The following is a 14,541-nucleotide window of genomic DNA, read 5'->3' as shown; positions in this document are numbered from 1 at the left end:
CCAATTTCAAAAACAAACAATCTGGTATAAAAATGTTCACAAAATCAAAAAAAGTTTCAAGGTTTGAAAAAATGTTCATAAGTATTAAATTATGTTCATAAATTTTAAAAAAATGTCTGTGAACTTAAAACAATGTTCATGATATTCAATAAATTTCCATGATTAAAACAATCATGAATTTCAAAAAAATGTTTGCGGTTTTGAAAGTAGACAAGAGAAGACGTTTGGCAATGTAATAAGAACTCTTCTTTCGAAGATCATCATTGGTTGCTTTTAGAAGCTCATGCTCATACTCTAAATTTAGCTTATCGAAGCGTAGCTTCTCATGAGTTCTTAGAAACTCTCTACGCTCTTCTTGAGTTGTTTCATGAGCTAACTTAAGAATGTTTAATTCTTCACTTGCTCAATCTCCTTCTTAGCATTGTCATCCGTTTCATCGTGACTATCATGATTACTAGCAACTTCATTATAGCTCACATCACTAGTTTTATCAACAAACAAATTGTCATCACCTAGCAAATCATTCCAATCACTATTGAAATCAAGATACTCGGGGTGTGATACTTTGGGGCCTTTAGCCATGAAGCATCTTTCAATTTTCCTTCATTTGGTGAATCAAATATGTCCTAGGAGTTGGAGGATACGAGAGCAATTCTGACAACACCTACATCTTGACTACAGTCGGAGTCGGGGTGATACCTTCTCTCAGAGTTGCTGTCGGAGTAGGAGCCGGAAACCCATTCAACAACATGAGCTCCATGTCTTCTTCTAGAGTAGCTCTTGGTTGACTTGTCTTTCCTTTACGAATCCTTGTTTCTTCGAGAAGGTTTTCGTTCATAACGATCATCTCTACTCATTCTCTCTCTATGAGGTGATTTATCTCTCTTATTCCTTTTTCTAGGTGATTCATCTCTTTCCTTGTGAGGTGTCGTACACTCATTAGAGTAGTGTTCGGGTCTTCCACAACTGTAATAATTACAGTTATGACTTGATGATCTTTGCTCATGAGTTGGAGCTTCTCTCTTTGCTTCTATCCTTGTAGAACTTGTTGAAATTCTTCACCATTAGGCTTATCTTCTCATTAGATACTAGCTTATCAATTTATGGCGTGGGAGCATCGCTTGAGCCTTTATATGCACCACTTGACTTGTTGTGGAGCTCCTTCTTGTCCTTAAGTGACATCTCATGAGCAACAATTCTTCCAATGACTTCCGTGGGCTTGAGATCTTTGTAATTGGACATCTTTTGGACCAGTGTTCACACGGTATCATATTTTCCATCCAAGGCTCTAAGGATCTTCTTAATGGGTCATCTCTTCACCTCCTAAGCCGGCAATCTCATTTGTGATGAGAGCGAGCCTAGAGTACATTTCGGCGACTCCTTCACCATCCTTCATCTTGAACTTGTCAAGTTGACTTTGAGCACATCCAACTTGGATTCCTTGACGAACTCGGTACCTTCATGCATATCAACCAAAGTATACCACATTTCCTTTGCATTGTCGAGGCGGCTAATCTTGTTGGACTGCTCGGGGCACAAACAGTTGAAGAGAATGTCACATGCTTGAGTGTTGTATTGCAACATTTTCAATTCTTCTGCGGTTGCATTACGATCCGGTTCATTTCGATCCTCAAAGAATTCACCTTGCAATCCAACACGAACAACAACCCAAATGGCGGGGTTATGATCAAGAATATGCATTTTTCATCTTATGTTTCCAACTAGCAAAGTTTGTATACCATCAAAATATGGACCTCTACGGTGATAGTAACCCTCGACGTCATACTCTCCTAGGTTGTGAAACCAATGCAATAAAGATCAAAGCTCTGATACCACTTGTAGGATCAAAAGTATGTCTAGAGGGGTGATTAGACTATTTGACCAAATAAAAACTTATCCTTTTTCCAATTTTAGTTGTAGGCAAGTTTTAACAATTCTACCAAGTCAAGAGCACCTTGCACATGCAAGTCTAAGAGTTAAGCAGTGGAAAGTAAAGACTTTACGTATGCACGTAAAGGAGGGATTAGAGAAATAAAACGCAATGAAGGCACAATGATTTTTGTCGTGGTTCCGATAGGCGGGCTATCATGCATCCACGTTGGTGAAGACTTCAACCCACAAAGGGTAACTATTGCGCGAGTCCACGGAGGGCTCCGCCCACGGAGGATCCAAAAAGAATCAACCTTGTTTATTCCATCATGGCTTACACCCACGAAATATTATCCTCACTCGAATAGATCTTCATGAAGTAGGTGATCTCCTTGCCCTTACAAACTCCTTGGTGCAAATCCACAATCGATTGGAGGCTCCCAAGTGACACCTAACCAATCTAGAAGACACCACTCTCCAAAACGCTAGTGCAGAAAAGCCTAGCTATGGCATGGCAAAAATGGTCTTGCTAGCGTGGACACACGACGCCACATGGCGCCATTGTTGAAAATAGTGGTGGCGTTGGTGCCCACCTCAGTAGTATTATACATGTTGCTGGCGTGCCATGTAGGCAACTCCACCACTGTATTCACTCACTTAGTGATAACCCACAAGTATAGGGGATCAACTGTAGCTTTTTCGATAAATAAGAGTGTCAAACCCAACGGGGAGCTAAAGGTAGAATTTATATTCTCTTCAAGTTCTATCGACCACCGATACAACTCTACGCACACTTAATGTTCGCTTTACCTAGAACAAGTATGAAACTATTTTGTAGGTGATACGATAGGTTTGCAAGAATAAAACTAGGAGTACTTAGCGAGAATAAAACTAGAAGTAATTTGCAAGATAATAAAAAGTTAGTTGTTTAGTAGAAAGCTTTTAGTAACACAAGAGAAGGATTTTGTCCCTAGCTAGGCAATTGATAACTAGACCGGTAATCATTATTGCAATTTTATATGAGGGAGAGGCATGAGCTAACATACTTTTTGTACTTGATCATACACACTTATGATTGGAACTCTAGCAAGCATCCGCAACTACAAAAGAACATTAAGGTAAAACCCAACCATAGCCTTAAGTGACAAGTCCTATTTACTCCCATACGCAACAATCCCCTTACTCGGGTATGTGTTTCTGTCATTCACGCCACCCACTATAAGCGAATCATGAACGTATTGCAACACCCAACAATGGGAATCCCACACGCTTGCGCAACACGGAGGACACCATAGGACAACACCAAAATAAAACATACAACTCAAACCAATCACAATCATCAATCAACCCATAGGACAAAACGAATCTACTCAAACATCATAGCATGGCCATACTTCATTGGATAATAATATATACCATTAAGCACCATGTTTGAGTAGATATTATAGCGGGGAGAAGAGGTGTTACACCGTTGCATAGAGGTTGAGAGAGTTGGTGATGACAGCGGCGAAGTTGTTGGTGTAGACTGCCGTCACGATGATTGCCCAGGCGGCATTCCAGCGCCACCAGGAGAGAGGGAGAGAGAGCCCCCTCCTCCTTCTTCTTGATTAGGCTCCCCCCTAGATGGGAGGAGGCTTTTCCCTCTGGTCCATGGTCTCCATGGCTCTAGGCACACAGGAACCCCTCTGAGATTGGATCTCTCTCTGTTCTCTTCTATTTTGTGTTCCTGTTTTCTGGCAGAAAACCTTTTCTTAACTTCGATTGGGCTGAAATTTTAACATGATTTTTCCCGAATATTATCTTTCTTGCGGCGAAAGAAGGGGGTCAACCGACTTACAAGGGGCTCATGAGGCACCATGACGCGCCCTACCCCCCTGGGCGTGCCCTAGTGCCTCATGGGGCTCACGAGCACCATCTTGTGTTGATTATTCTTTCCAAAAATCACATATATTAGAAACTAAATATCCACAAATTTTTATCGCATTTGGACTTCATTTGATATGGATATTCTGTGAAACAAAAAACATGCAACAAACAAGAACTGACACTGAGCACTGGGCACCGGATCAATATGTTAGTCCCAAAAATAATATAAAATGTTGCCAAAAGTATATGAAAGTTGTAGAATATTGGCATGAAATAAAAAAAATATAGATACGACGGTGGCGAATCACCTAGCGGCGTGCAATGTACTTTGCACGCCACGAATATTTTTGTGCAGCCAAAAAATATTTTTTCGACACCATGTAACATTTAGCATTTCACATTAAAACTAAGCACATATATAACATTACATAGTAGAACATTACCAGTTAATTGAACATTACATGTTAATAATTAAGTGATAATCTCACCAACCTTACCAGTTAATAGAACATTACGAGTTAAAACAATAGTAAATAGCGCTAATAAGCAGTTCATTTAGCTTCGACGACGCCACCACACACATACTTCTAAATGAGGTCGATGACGATCGTCATCCTCAAGTCATGGCGCCAGGTGTTCCTGATGGTGACTAAGATGGCCTGTCCAACCTGGAGATTCTTGCCAGCAAGGAAGTTGTTCCACCCCAAAACGCTGAAGACAGTGCGACCATTTGTGTCCACTGCGTAAGCACAGTTGGTGATGGAGCCCCTTGCGGTAAGGCGTAGTCCGGCAATGCCTGCTTCATCCGGCTGGATGCCACAACTCTCACTTAGCCTCTTAGGTAATTTCTGAACAAAAAACATATATGATAAATGAGCATGCCACATTACTACACTAAATGCATATCACATTACGAAGCATATCACATTACTACACTAAGTATATCATCAAATTCTACACTAAGCGTATCACAACATTACTGCATACACACTAATAAGCATATGATGCATCACACATTACTACACTAATTAAGCATATCATCCAAATTTTACACTAAGCATGTATCATCACACTACTACAATAAGCATATCAAATTACTACACTAAGTAACATACCACGACATGGCGATTAACATTTTGTCCTTGTCAGGCGGGTCATGAATGGCATCTCGACGTAGTCATCACGTCGAGGAAATATGTACTAGTGGTTTCCTGATTCGTCCTCGCTCAGCCTCATTCTTTGGGCATAGAGGGCTTCATCAAGTGGGTCCTTATCATCTTCGTCCTCCGAGTTGAGGTAGATAATAGCCAACTTGGAGTTTGTCTTCTGAAGGAGAATCTGACCAGTTTACTCCCAGTGAGATGTATGTGGGCGATGAAATGATCCCATTCATCTCCTCCAATCTGGGATATCTTTCGTCCCTTGTTGACCTCCATAGTGTAGGGCGCCCCAGGAGCGTCGAAGATCACGATGTCTCCGGTAATGAGCTCATTGAATTTCAATCTCACATTGCAAGGGACGATCTGTGTAAGAAAAACAAAAACATTGCATTATTGGAAATAGCAACCAAAACAAAAGAACTAACTGTCAGAAGGTTCATATAATGTGTTACCACTGCAAGAACAAAACACGGCTGGAAGTAGATGCCAAACAGCGTGCCAGTTGCAAGGTTGGTTCCGCACCTTGACTTGCACACTTGACATGGTGGTGTCTACGTCATTCTACACAAAATATATTGAAAACTAACTATATAATCAATTTGTAAACTAGTAAATCAATTTTTACTAAACATAATTGGAGTTCATTTTATACAAAACATATTGAGAACATGTTGAAAACTAAGTATATAATTCTACACTAGTAATTGTATACACAAATAAACAAAACCCACGGAGGGAGATACAAACAAACAAATTCTACAATAGTAATTTATATGAGTTCATTTTATTTATTCCTAACCTTCCAGACTATACTACCGAATTAAGTTGAACTTGAATCATTAATATTCTAGACACTCAAAATATTTCTAATCAAAATGCACTATAAATACCAGATTCAACACAATAGCAATCGAATTATCACTAAAATTTCTACACAAAGCAATCCGCACAACTAACTTTGGATTCCACATCAGACAAAGCAATCCATGATATATACTAAAATTTCTACACAAATTAAAGAAATCCCCTAAATCAACTACATGAATCCCAATGGATTCCATGTGGCGTGTCCATGGACGGAGGAGGTGGGAGTGGATAGGAAGGAGATGTGCTCGGAGGGGAAGGAGTAGATCGAACTTTGCTGCCGGCGAGGGGCGGTGACGGGGCGACGGTGGCTGGTCGAGGGGAAAGTGTATACGGGGTGGATGTGAACTGAGAGGGCGGTGATTTAGGTCTTTTACTAAGTTAACTCGGGTGGGCCATTGCTAGCGTGGGCCTAAAGCGCAACGCCATAGCTAATAACAACCGAAATAAAAAAGACTAAGATTAATGAAAGACTTAACAAAATAAAAGACTCAAAAATAGAACTGGTAGTAAAGAAATAAAAGTCCCAAAATGATAAAAACACAAATAATAATGATGAAAAAAAATATAATATGAAATGTTCATTATCTTGTAACTAGTATAATCATTAAATACTTAAAACACTTGATACAATGGAAACATTATTTCTGGCGTGCCAAGAAAATGAACGCGAGCACTAAGAAATTAACTATGGTGTGCATAGAAAACCAACACCACCACTATATTCCAAACGCTGAGTACATATGAGTGCTACCTCTTGGGCACTGCGTTGGTTTTCCCTTGAAGAGGAAAGGGTGATGCAGTAAAGTAGCATAAGTATTTTCCTCAGTTTTTGAGAACCAAGGTATTAATCCAGTAGGAGGCTCCTCAAAAGTCCCACGCACCTACACAAATAAACAAGAACCTCGCAACCAACGTGATAAAGGGGTTGTCAATCCCTTCACGGTAACTTGCAAAAGTGAGATATGATAGAGATAATAAGATAAGATAAATATTTTTTTGGTATTTTTATGATATAGATTGGAAAGTAAAAGATGCAAATAAAAGTAGATGGAAAACTTATATGATAAAAGATAGACCCGGGGGCCGTAGGTTTCACTAGTGTCTTCTCTCTAGATAGCATAAGTATTACGGTGGGTGAACAAATTACTGTCGAGCAATTGATAGAAAAGTGCATAGTTATGGGACTATCTAGGCATGATCATGTATATAGGCATCACGTCCATGACAAGTAGATTGAAACGATTCTGCATCTACTACTATTACTCCACACATCGACCGACTCCTGCGTGCATCTAGAGTATTAAGTTCATGAAGAACAAAGTAACACATTAAGAAATAAGACATGCCGTAGAGGGATAAACTCATGCAATATGATATAAACCCCATCTTTTATCCTCGATGGCAACAATACAATACGTGCCTTGCTGCCCCTGCTGTCACTGGGAAAGGACACGGCAAGATTGAACCCAAAGCTAAGCACTTCTCCCATTACAAGAAAGATCAATCTAGTAGGCCAAACCAAACTGATAATTCGAAGAGACTTGCAAAGATAACCAATCATACATAAAAGAATTCAGAGGAGATTCAAATATTTCTCATAGATAAACTTGATCATAAACCCACAATTCATCGGATCTCGACAAACACACCGCAAAAAGAGTTACATCAAATAGATCTCCAAGAAGATCGAGGAGAACTTTGTATTGAGATTCAAAGAGAGAGAAGAAGCCATCTAGCTAATAACTATGGACCCAAATGTCTATGGTAAACTACTCACGACTCATCGGAGAGGCCTTGGAGATGAGGTAGAGGCCCTCCATGGTCGATTCCCCCTCCGGCGGAGCGCCGGCGAAGGCTCCAAGATGGGATCTCACGGATACCGAAGGTTGTGGCAGTGGAATTAGGTTTTCGTGGTGCTCCTGGATGTTTTCAGGGTACGGGAGTATATATAGGCGAAGGAAGTACGTTGGTGGAGCAATGAGGGGCCGACGAGGGTGTGAGGCGCGCCCACCCCCTTAGGGCGCGCCAGGCACCCTCGTGGCCGCCTCGTTTGCAGCTTGACGTCCACTCCAAGTCTCCTGGGTTGCGTTTGTTCAGGAAAGATCGCTCCTGAAGGTTTCATTCCGTTTGGACTCCGTTTGATATTCCTTTTCTTTGAAACACTGAAATAGGCAAAAAGAAAACAACAATTCAAGCTGGGCCTCCGGTTAGTAGGTTAGTCCCAAAAATGATATAAAAGTGTAGTAAAGCCCATAAACATCCAAAACGGGTAATATAATAGCATGGAACAATAAAAAATTATAGATACGTTGGAGACCTATCAAGCATCCCTAAGCTTAATTCATGCTCGTCCTCGACTAGGTAAATGATAAAAACAGAATTTTTGATGTGGAATGCTACCTAGCATAATCCTTAATGTAATTTTCTTTATTGTGTCATGAATGCTCAGATCCAAATGATTCAAAATAAAAGTTCATATTGACATAAGAAATAGTAATACTTCAAGCATACTAACAAAGCAATCATGTCTTCTCAAAATAACATGGCTAAAGAAAGTTCATCCCTACAAAATCATATAGTTTGGTCATGCTCCATTTTCGTCACACAAGAATGCTCTCATCTTGCACACCCCCGATGACAAGCCAAGCAATTGTTTCATACTATAGCAATCTCAAACGTTTTTCAACTTTCACACAATACATGAGCATGAGCCATGGATATAACACTATGGGTGGAATAGAATATGAAGATGGAGGTTGTGTGGAGAAGACAAAAAAGAAGAAAGTCTCATGTTAACGAGGCTAATCAACGGGCTATGGAGATGCCCATCAATTGATGTCAACATGAGGAGTAGGGATTGCCATGCAACAGATGCACTAGAGCTATAAATGTATGAAAGCTCAACAAAAGAAACTAGTGGGTGTGCATCCAACTTGCTTGCTCATGAATACCTAGGGAATTTTGAGGAAGCCCAACGTTGGAATATACAAGCCAAGTTCTATAATTAAAAATTCCCACTAGTATATGAAAGTGACAACAAATGAGACTCTCTATATGAAGAACATGGTGCTACTTTGAAGCACAAGTGTGGAAGAAGATAGTAGCATTGTCCCCCCTTTTTTTGGGCCTTTCTTTTTTTTATTTGGCCTTCCTCCCTTTTTTTATTTGGCATTTCTATTTTTTAAGGGATAATGCTCTAATAATGATGATCATCACACTTCTATGTATTTACAACTCAAAACTAGAACAAGATATGACTCTATATGAATGCCTCCGGCGGTGTACCGGGATGGGCAATGAATCAAGAGTGACATGTATGAAAAATTATGAAGGTGGCTTTGCCACGATGTCAACTACATGATCATGCAAGGTAATATGACAATCATGATGCGTGTCATGATGAACGGAATGGTGGAAAGTTGCATGGCAATATATCTTGGAATGAATATGGAAATGCCATAATAGGTAGGTATGGTGGCTGTTTTGAGGAAGATATAAGGAGGTTTATGTGTGATAGAGCGTATTGTATCACGGGGTTTGGATGCACTGGCGAAGTTTGCATCAACTCTCAAGGTGAGAAAGGGCAATGCACGGTACCGAAGAGGCTAGCAATGATGGAAAGGTAAAAGTGTGTATAATCCATGGACTCACATTAGTCATAAAGAACTCATATACTTATTGCAAAAATCTACAAGTCATAAAAAACCAAGCACTACGCGCATGCTCCTAGGCGGATAGGTTGGTAGGAAAAGACCATCATTCGTCCCCGACCGCCACTCATAAGGATGACAATCTAAGAATACCTCATGTTTCAAATTTGTTACACAACGGTTACCATACGTGCATGCTACGGGACTTGCCAACTTCAACACAAGTATTCTTTAAATTCACAATTACCCAACTAGCATGACTCTAATATCACCACCTCTATATCTCAAAACAATTATCAAGCATCAAATTGATCATAGCATCCAATTCACTTCCTATGATAGTTTTTATTATACCCAACTTGGATGCCCATCATTCTAGGACCAATTTTATAACCATAGCAAATACCATGATGTTCTAAAAGACTCTCAAAATAATATAAGTGAATCATGAGAGATCAACGATTTCTACAAAATTAAACCACCACCGTGCTCTAAAAGGTATAAGTGAAGCACTAGAGCAAAAATTATCTAGCTCAAAAGATATAAGTGAAGCACATAGAGTATTCTAATAAATTTCAAATCATGTGGGTTTCTCCCAAAATGTGTGTACAACAAGGATGATTGTGGTAATCTAAAAATAAAAAACTCATATCATACAAGATGCTTCAAGCAAAACACATACCATGTGGCGAATAAAAATATAGCTCCAAGTAAAGTTACCGATAGACGAAGACGAAAGAGGGGATGCCTTCCGGGGCATCCCCAAGCTCAGGATTTTGGTTATCCTTGAATATCTTGGGGTTCCATGGGCATCCCCAAGCTTAGGCTCTTGCCACTACTTATTCCATAGTCCATCAAATCTTTACCCAAAACTTGAAAACTTCACAACACAAAACTCAACAGGAAATCTCATAAGCTCCGTTAGTGCAAGAAAGAAAAACCACCACATAAGGTACTGTAATGAACTCATTATTTATTTATATTGGTGTTAAACCTAATGTATTCCAACTTATCTATGGTTCATACCCCCCGATACTAGCCATAGATGCATCAAAATAAGCAAGCAACACACGAAAAGCAGAATCTGTCAAAACCAGAACAGTCTGTAGCAATCTGTAACTTTCGAATACTTATAGAACGCTAAAAATACTAACAAAATAGGAAGTACTGGGAAATTTGTCTATTGATCGACTGCAAAAAGAATCAACACAAAATCACGTTCCTGTGATTTACTAAACTTATTCTCGTGTGCGCATAAGTTTCTGTTTTTCGGCAGAATCAAATTAACTATCACCGTAGGTTATCCTATAGGTTCTACTTGGCACAAACACTGATTAAAACACAAAACCACATCTAAACAGAATCTAGATGAATTATATATTACTAAACATAAGCAAAAAGCAAGGAACAAAAATAAAATTGGGTTGCCTCCCAACAAGCGCCATCGTTTAACGCCCCTAACTAGGCATTGATAATTTCAATGATGCTCACATGAAAGATAGTAATTGAAACACAAAGAGAGCATCATAAACCTTGTGAAAATAACCTCTAAGTCTAACATACTTCCTATGCATAGGCATTTTATAGGAAAACAAATTAGTAAGACAAGCAAGATCTAGCATATGCAAGGAAGAAGAAAGAAACAATAGCAATCTCAACATAATGAGAGGAAATTTAGTGACATGAAAATTTCTACAACCATATTTTCCTCTCTCATAATAATTACATGTAGGATCATAAGAAAATTCAACAATATAGCTATCACATAACATATTCTCAACACGATCCACATGCATGCAAAGTTGACACTCTTCCAAAATAGTGGGATTAACATTAACTAAAGTAATGACCTCCCCAAACCCACTTTTATCAAAAATTTCATAAGATTGAATATTCTCCAAATATGTGGGATCTAAAGTTGACACTCTTCCAAACCCACTTTCAATATTATTGCAAACACGATTATCAATCTCATATTCATCATGAGGCTTAAATAAATTTTCAAGATCATAAGAAGAATCACCCCAATCATGATCATTGCAACAAGTAGAGGACATATCAAAACTAGCATCCCCAAGCTTAGGGTTTTTCATATTATTAGCACAATTGACATCAATAGAATTTATAATAAAATCATTGCAATCATGCTTTTTATTCAAAGATCTATCGTGAATCGCTTCATAAAGTACTTCCTCACAATTTTCAAATTCACGAATTTCAAGCAAAACCTCATAAATATAATCTAGTGCACTCAACTCACTAGCAATAGGTTCATCATAATTAGATCTCTTAAAGAGATTAGCAAGTGGATGAGGATCCATAAACTTTTAGCAAGCGAAGATGCAAGCAAAAAGAAGGTACATGGTAACATAAGATCGAACGGAAGGAGGGCGAAGAAAAGGCAAAGGTGAGGTGGGGGAGAGGAAAACGAGAGGCAAATGGCAAATAATGTAATGCAAGGGAGATGACTTTGTGATGGGTACTTGGTATGTCTTGACTTGAGCGAAGACCTCCCCGGCAACAGTGCCAGAAATCCTTCTTGCTACCTCTTGAGCACTGCGTTGGTTTTCCCTTAAAGAGGAAAGGGTGATGCAGTAAAGTAGCGTAAGTATTTCCCTCAATTTTCGAGAACCAAGGTATCAATCCAGTAGGAGGCTCCTCAAAAGTCCCACGCACCTACACAAACAAACAAGAACCTCGCAACCAACACGATAAAGGGGTTGTCAATCCCTTCACGGTAACTTGCGAAAGTGAGATCTGATAGAGATAATAAGATAAGATAAATATTTTTGGTATTTTTATGATATAGATGGGAAAGTAAAAGATGCAAATAAAAGTAGATGGAAAACTTATATGATAAAAGATAGACCCCGGGGGCATAGGTTTCACTAGAGGCTTCTCTCAAGATAGCATAAGTATTACGGTGGGTGAACAAATTACCATCGAGCAATTGATAGAAAAGTGCATAGTTATGAGATTATCTAGGCATGATCATGTATATAGGCATCACGTCCAAGACAAGTAGATCGAAATGATTCTGCATCTACTACTATTACTCCACACATCGACCGACTCCTGCCCGCATCTAGAGATCTAGAGTATTAAGTTCAAGAAGAACAGAGTAACGCATTAAGAAAGATGACATGATGTAGAGGGATAAACTCGTGCAATATGATATAAACCCCATCTTTTTATCCTTGATGGCAACAATAAAATACATGCCTTGCTGCCCCTGCTGTCACTGGGAAAGGACACCGCAAGATTGAACCCAAAGCTAAGCACTTCTCCCATTGCAAGAAATATCAATCTAGTAGGCCAAACCAAACTGATAATTGGAAGAGACTTGCAAAGATAACCAATCATACATAAAAGAATTTAGAGGAGATTCAAATATTTCTCATAGATAAACTTGATCATAAACCCACAATTCATCGGATCTCGACAAACACACCGCAAAAAGAGTTACATCAAATAGATCTCCAAGAAGATCGAGGAGAACTTTGTATTGAGATTCAAAGAGAGAGAAGAAGCCATCTAGCTAATAACTATGGACCCAAAGGTCTGTGGTAAACTACTCACAACTCATCGGAGAGGCCTTGGAGATGAGGTAGAGGCCCTCCATGGTCGATTCCCCCTCCGGCGGAGCGCCGGCGAAGGCTCCAAGATGGGATCTCACGGATAGAGAAGGTTGCGGCGATGGAATTAGGTTTTCGTGGTGCTCCTGGATGTTTTCAGGGTACGGGAGTATATATAGGCGAAGGAAGTACGTCGGTGGAGCAATGAGGGGCCCACGAGGGTGGGGGCGCGCTCACCCCCTTAAGGCGCACCGGGCACCCTCGTGGCTGCCTCGTTTGCAGCTTGACGTCCACTCCAAGTCTCCTAGGTTGCGTTTGTTCTGAAAAGATCGCTCGCGAAGGTTTCATTCCGTTTGGACTCCGTTTTATATTCCTTTTCTTCGAAACACTGAAATAGGAAAAAAAAGCAGCAATTTGGGTTGGGCCTCCGGTTAGTAGGTTAGTCCCAAAAATGATATAAAAGTGTATAGTAAAGCCCATAAACATCCAAAACGGGTAATATAATAGCATGGAACAATCAAGAATTATAGGTACGTTGGAGACGTATCAATGATCCAACAAATTTGTGGCATGTCTAGAAAAAGCAACACACACTAAACATGTAAAGCTGACACGCTAATTCTGTCGATGCCAACACTATTTGAAAAAAATCGTTGACAGAAAATGGCGCGCCACCAATGAAAGTTGTGGCTAGCCATTTTTCCACTAGTGAAAGGTAATAGATGTGTAATTGATGATGAAATTCTTGCTCTTGTGCTTCAAATGATAGTCTTCCCAGTACTCAATCACTCTCTCATAGTTTTGGCTATGGTAGGAGAAGGATTTGAGTGGAAAGCAACTTGGGAAAGGCTAGAACTCAAGGTTCAAATGGTAGGATAGAAATCTCTTGATCTCAACACATGAGTAAGTGGTTCTCAAGGTTCAAATGGTGGACGTTGTGTTTTGTTCCAATGGCTCTCTTAGAGAGTAGGTGAGGTGGAGGGGTATATATAGACTTCACCCAAAATTCAGCCGTTACAACCTTTTGACCTAACTCGGTGACACCAGAGAAAAATCTTGGTGAGACCGACATGTGCAAAAGATTCGAACGTTGGAGGTCTCGATGAGACCGAAGCAGAACATCTCAGAGCGACTGAAGTGCAATGGCTAGGGCAAGACCTCATTTCGATAGTTTTGATCGCTTTATCTCAGTAATTACAAAATGAAGCAACTTCATTACATAAACTTGTTCATGCCATCTCGGTGGGGCCGAGATCCATATCGGCAGAACCGCAATGCTAAGGTTTGGCTCTGGCAGTGTATGTGATCGACCTAGTGAGTCCGGGATAGAGAATTTTGGTGGGACCGAGATGGTACTTTAGGGTTTTGGACATATGTGATGTGGAGAATGTGGTTGAGGGTTTTGGAGCAATATCACTAATCACTTGAGCAACAAACTCATCATTAGTACCTCATCACCTTTTAATAGTATTGGCTTTCCTATAGGACTCAATGTGATCTTGGGTCACTTAAACAAAACGAAGAGTCTTGGAGCTTTGCCAATTTCATGTCCTT

At 39.8% G+C, this 14,541-nt stretch overlaps 1 pseudogene; it reads right to left on the bottom strand.

Annotated features, from left to right (window-relative positions):
- Positions 1–4,322: 4,322 nt before the first annotated feature.
- Positions 4,323–5,171, bottom strand: LOC123039253 (uncharacterized; annotated as a pseudogene).
- Between the last annotated feature and the right edge of the window lie 9,370 nt (positions 5,172–14,541).

Source organism: Triticum aestivum, chromosome 2B, assembly GCF_018294505.1.
Source record: "Triticum aestivum cultivar Chinese Spring chromosome 2B, IWGSC CS RefSeq v2.1, whole genome shotgun sequence".
Classification (NCBI taxonomy): domain Eukaryota; kingdom Viridiplantae; phylum Streptophyta; class Magnoliopsida; order Poales; family Poaceae; genus Triticum; species Triticum aestivum.
Note: the sequence above shows the minus strand (reverse complement) of the source record. Positions and strands in the feature narration are given on the sequence as shown.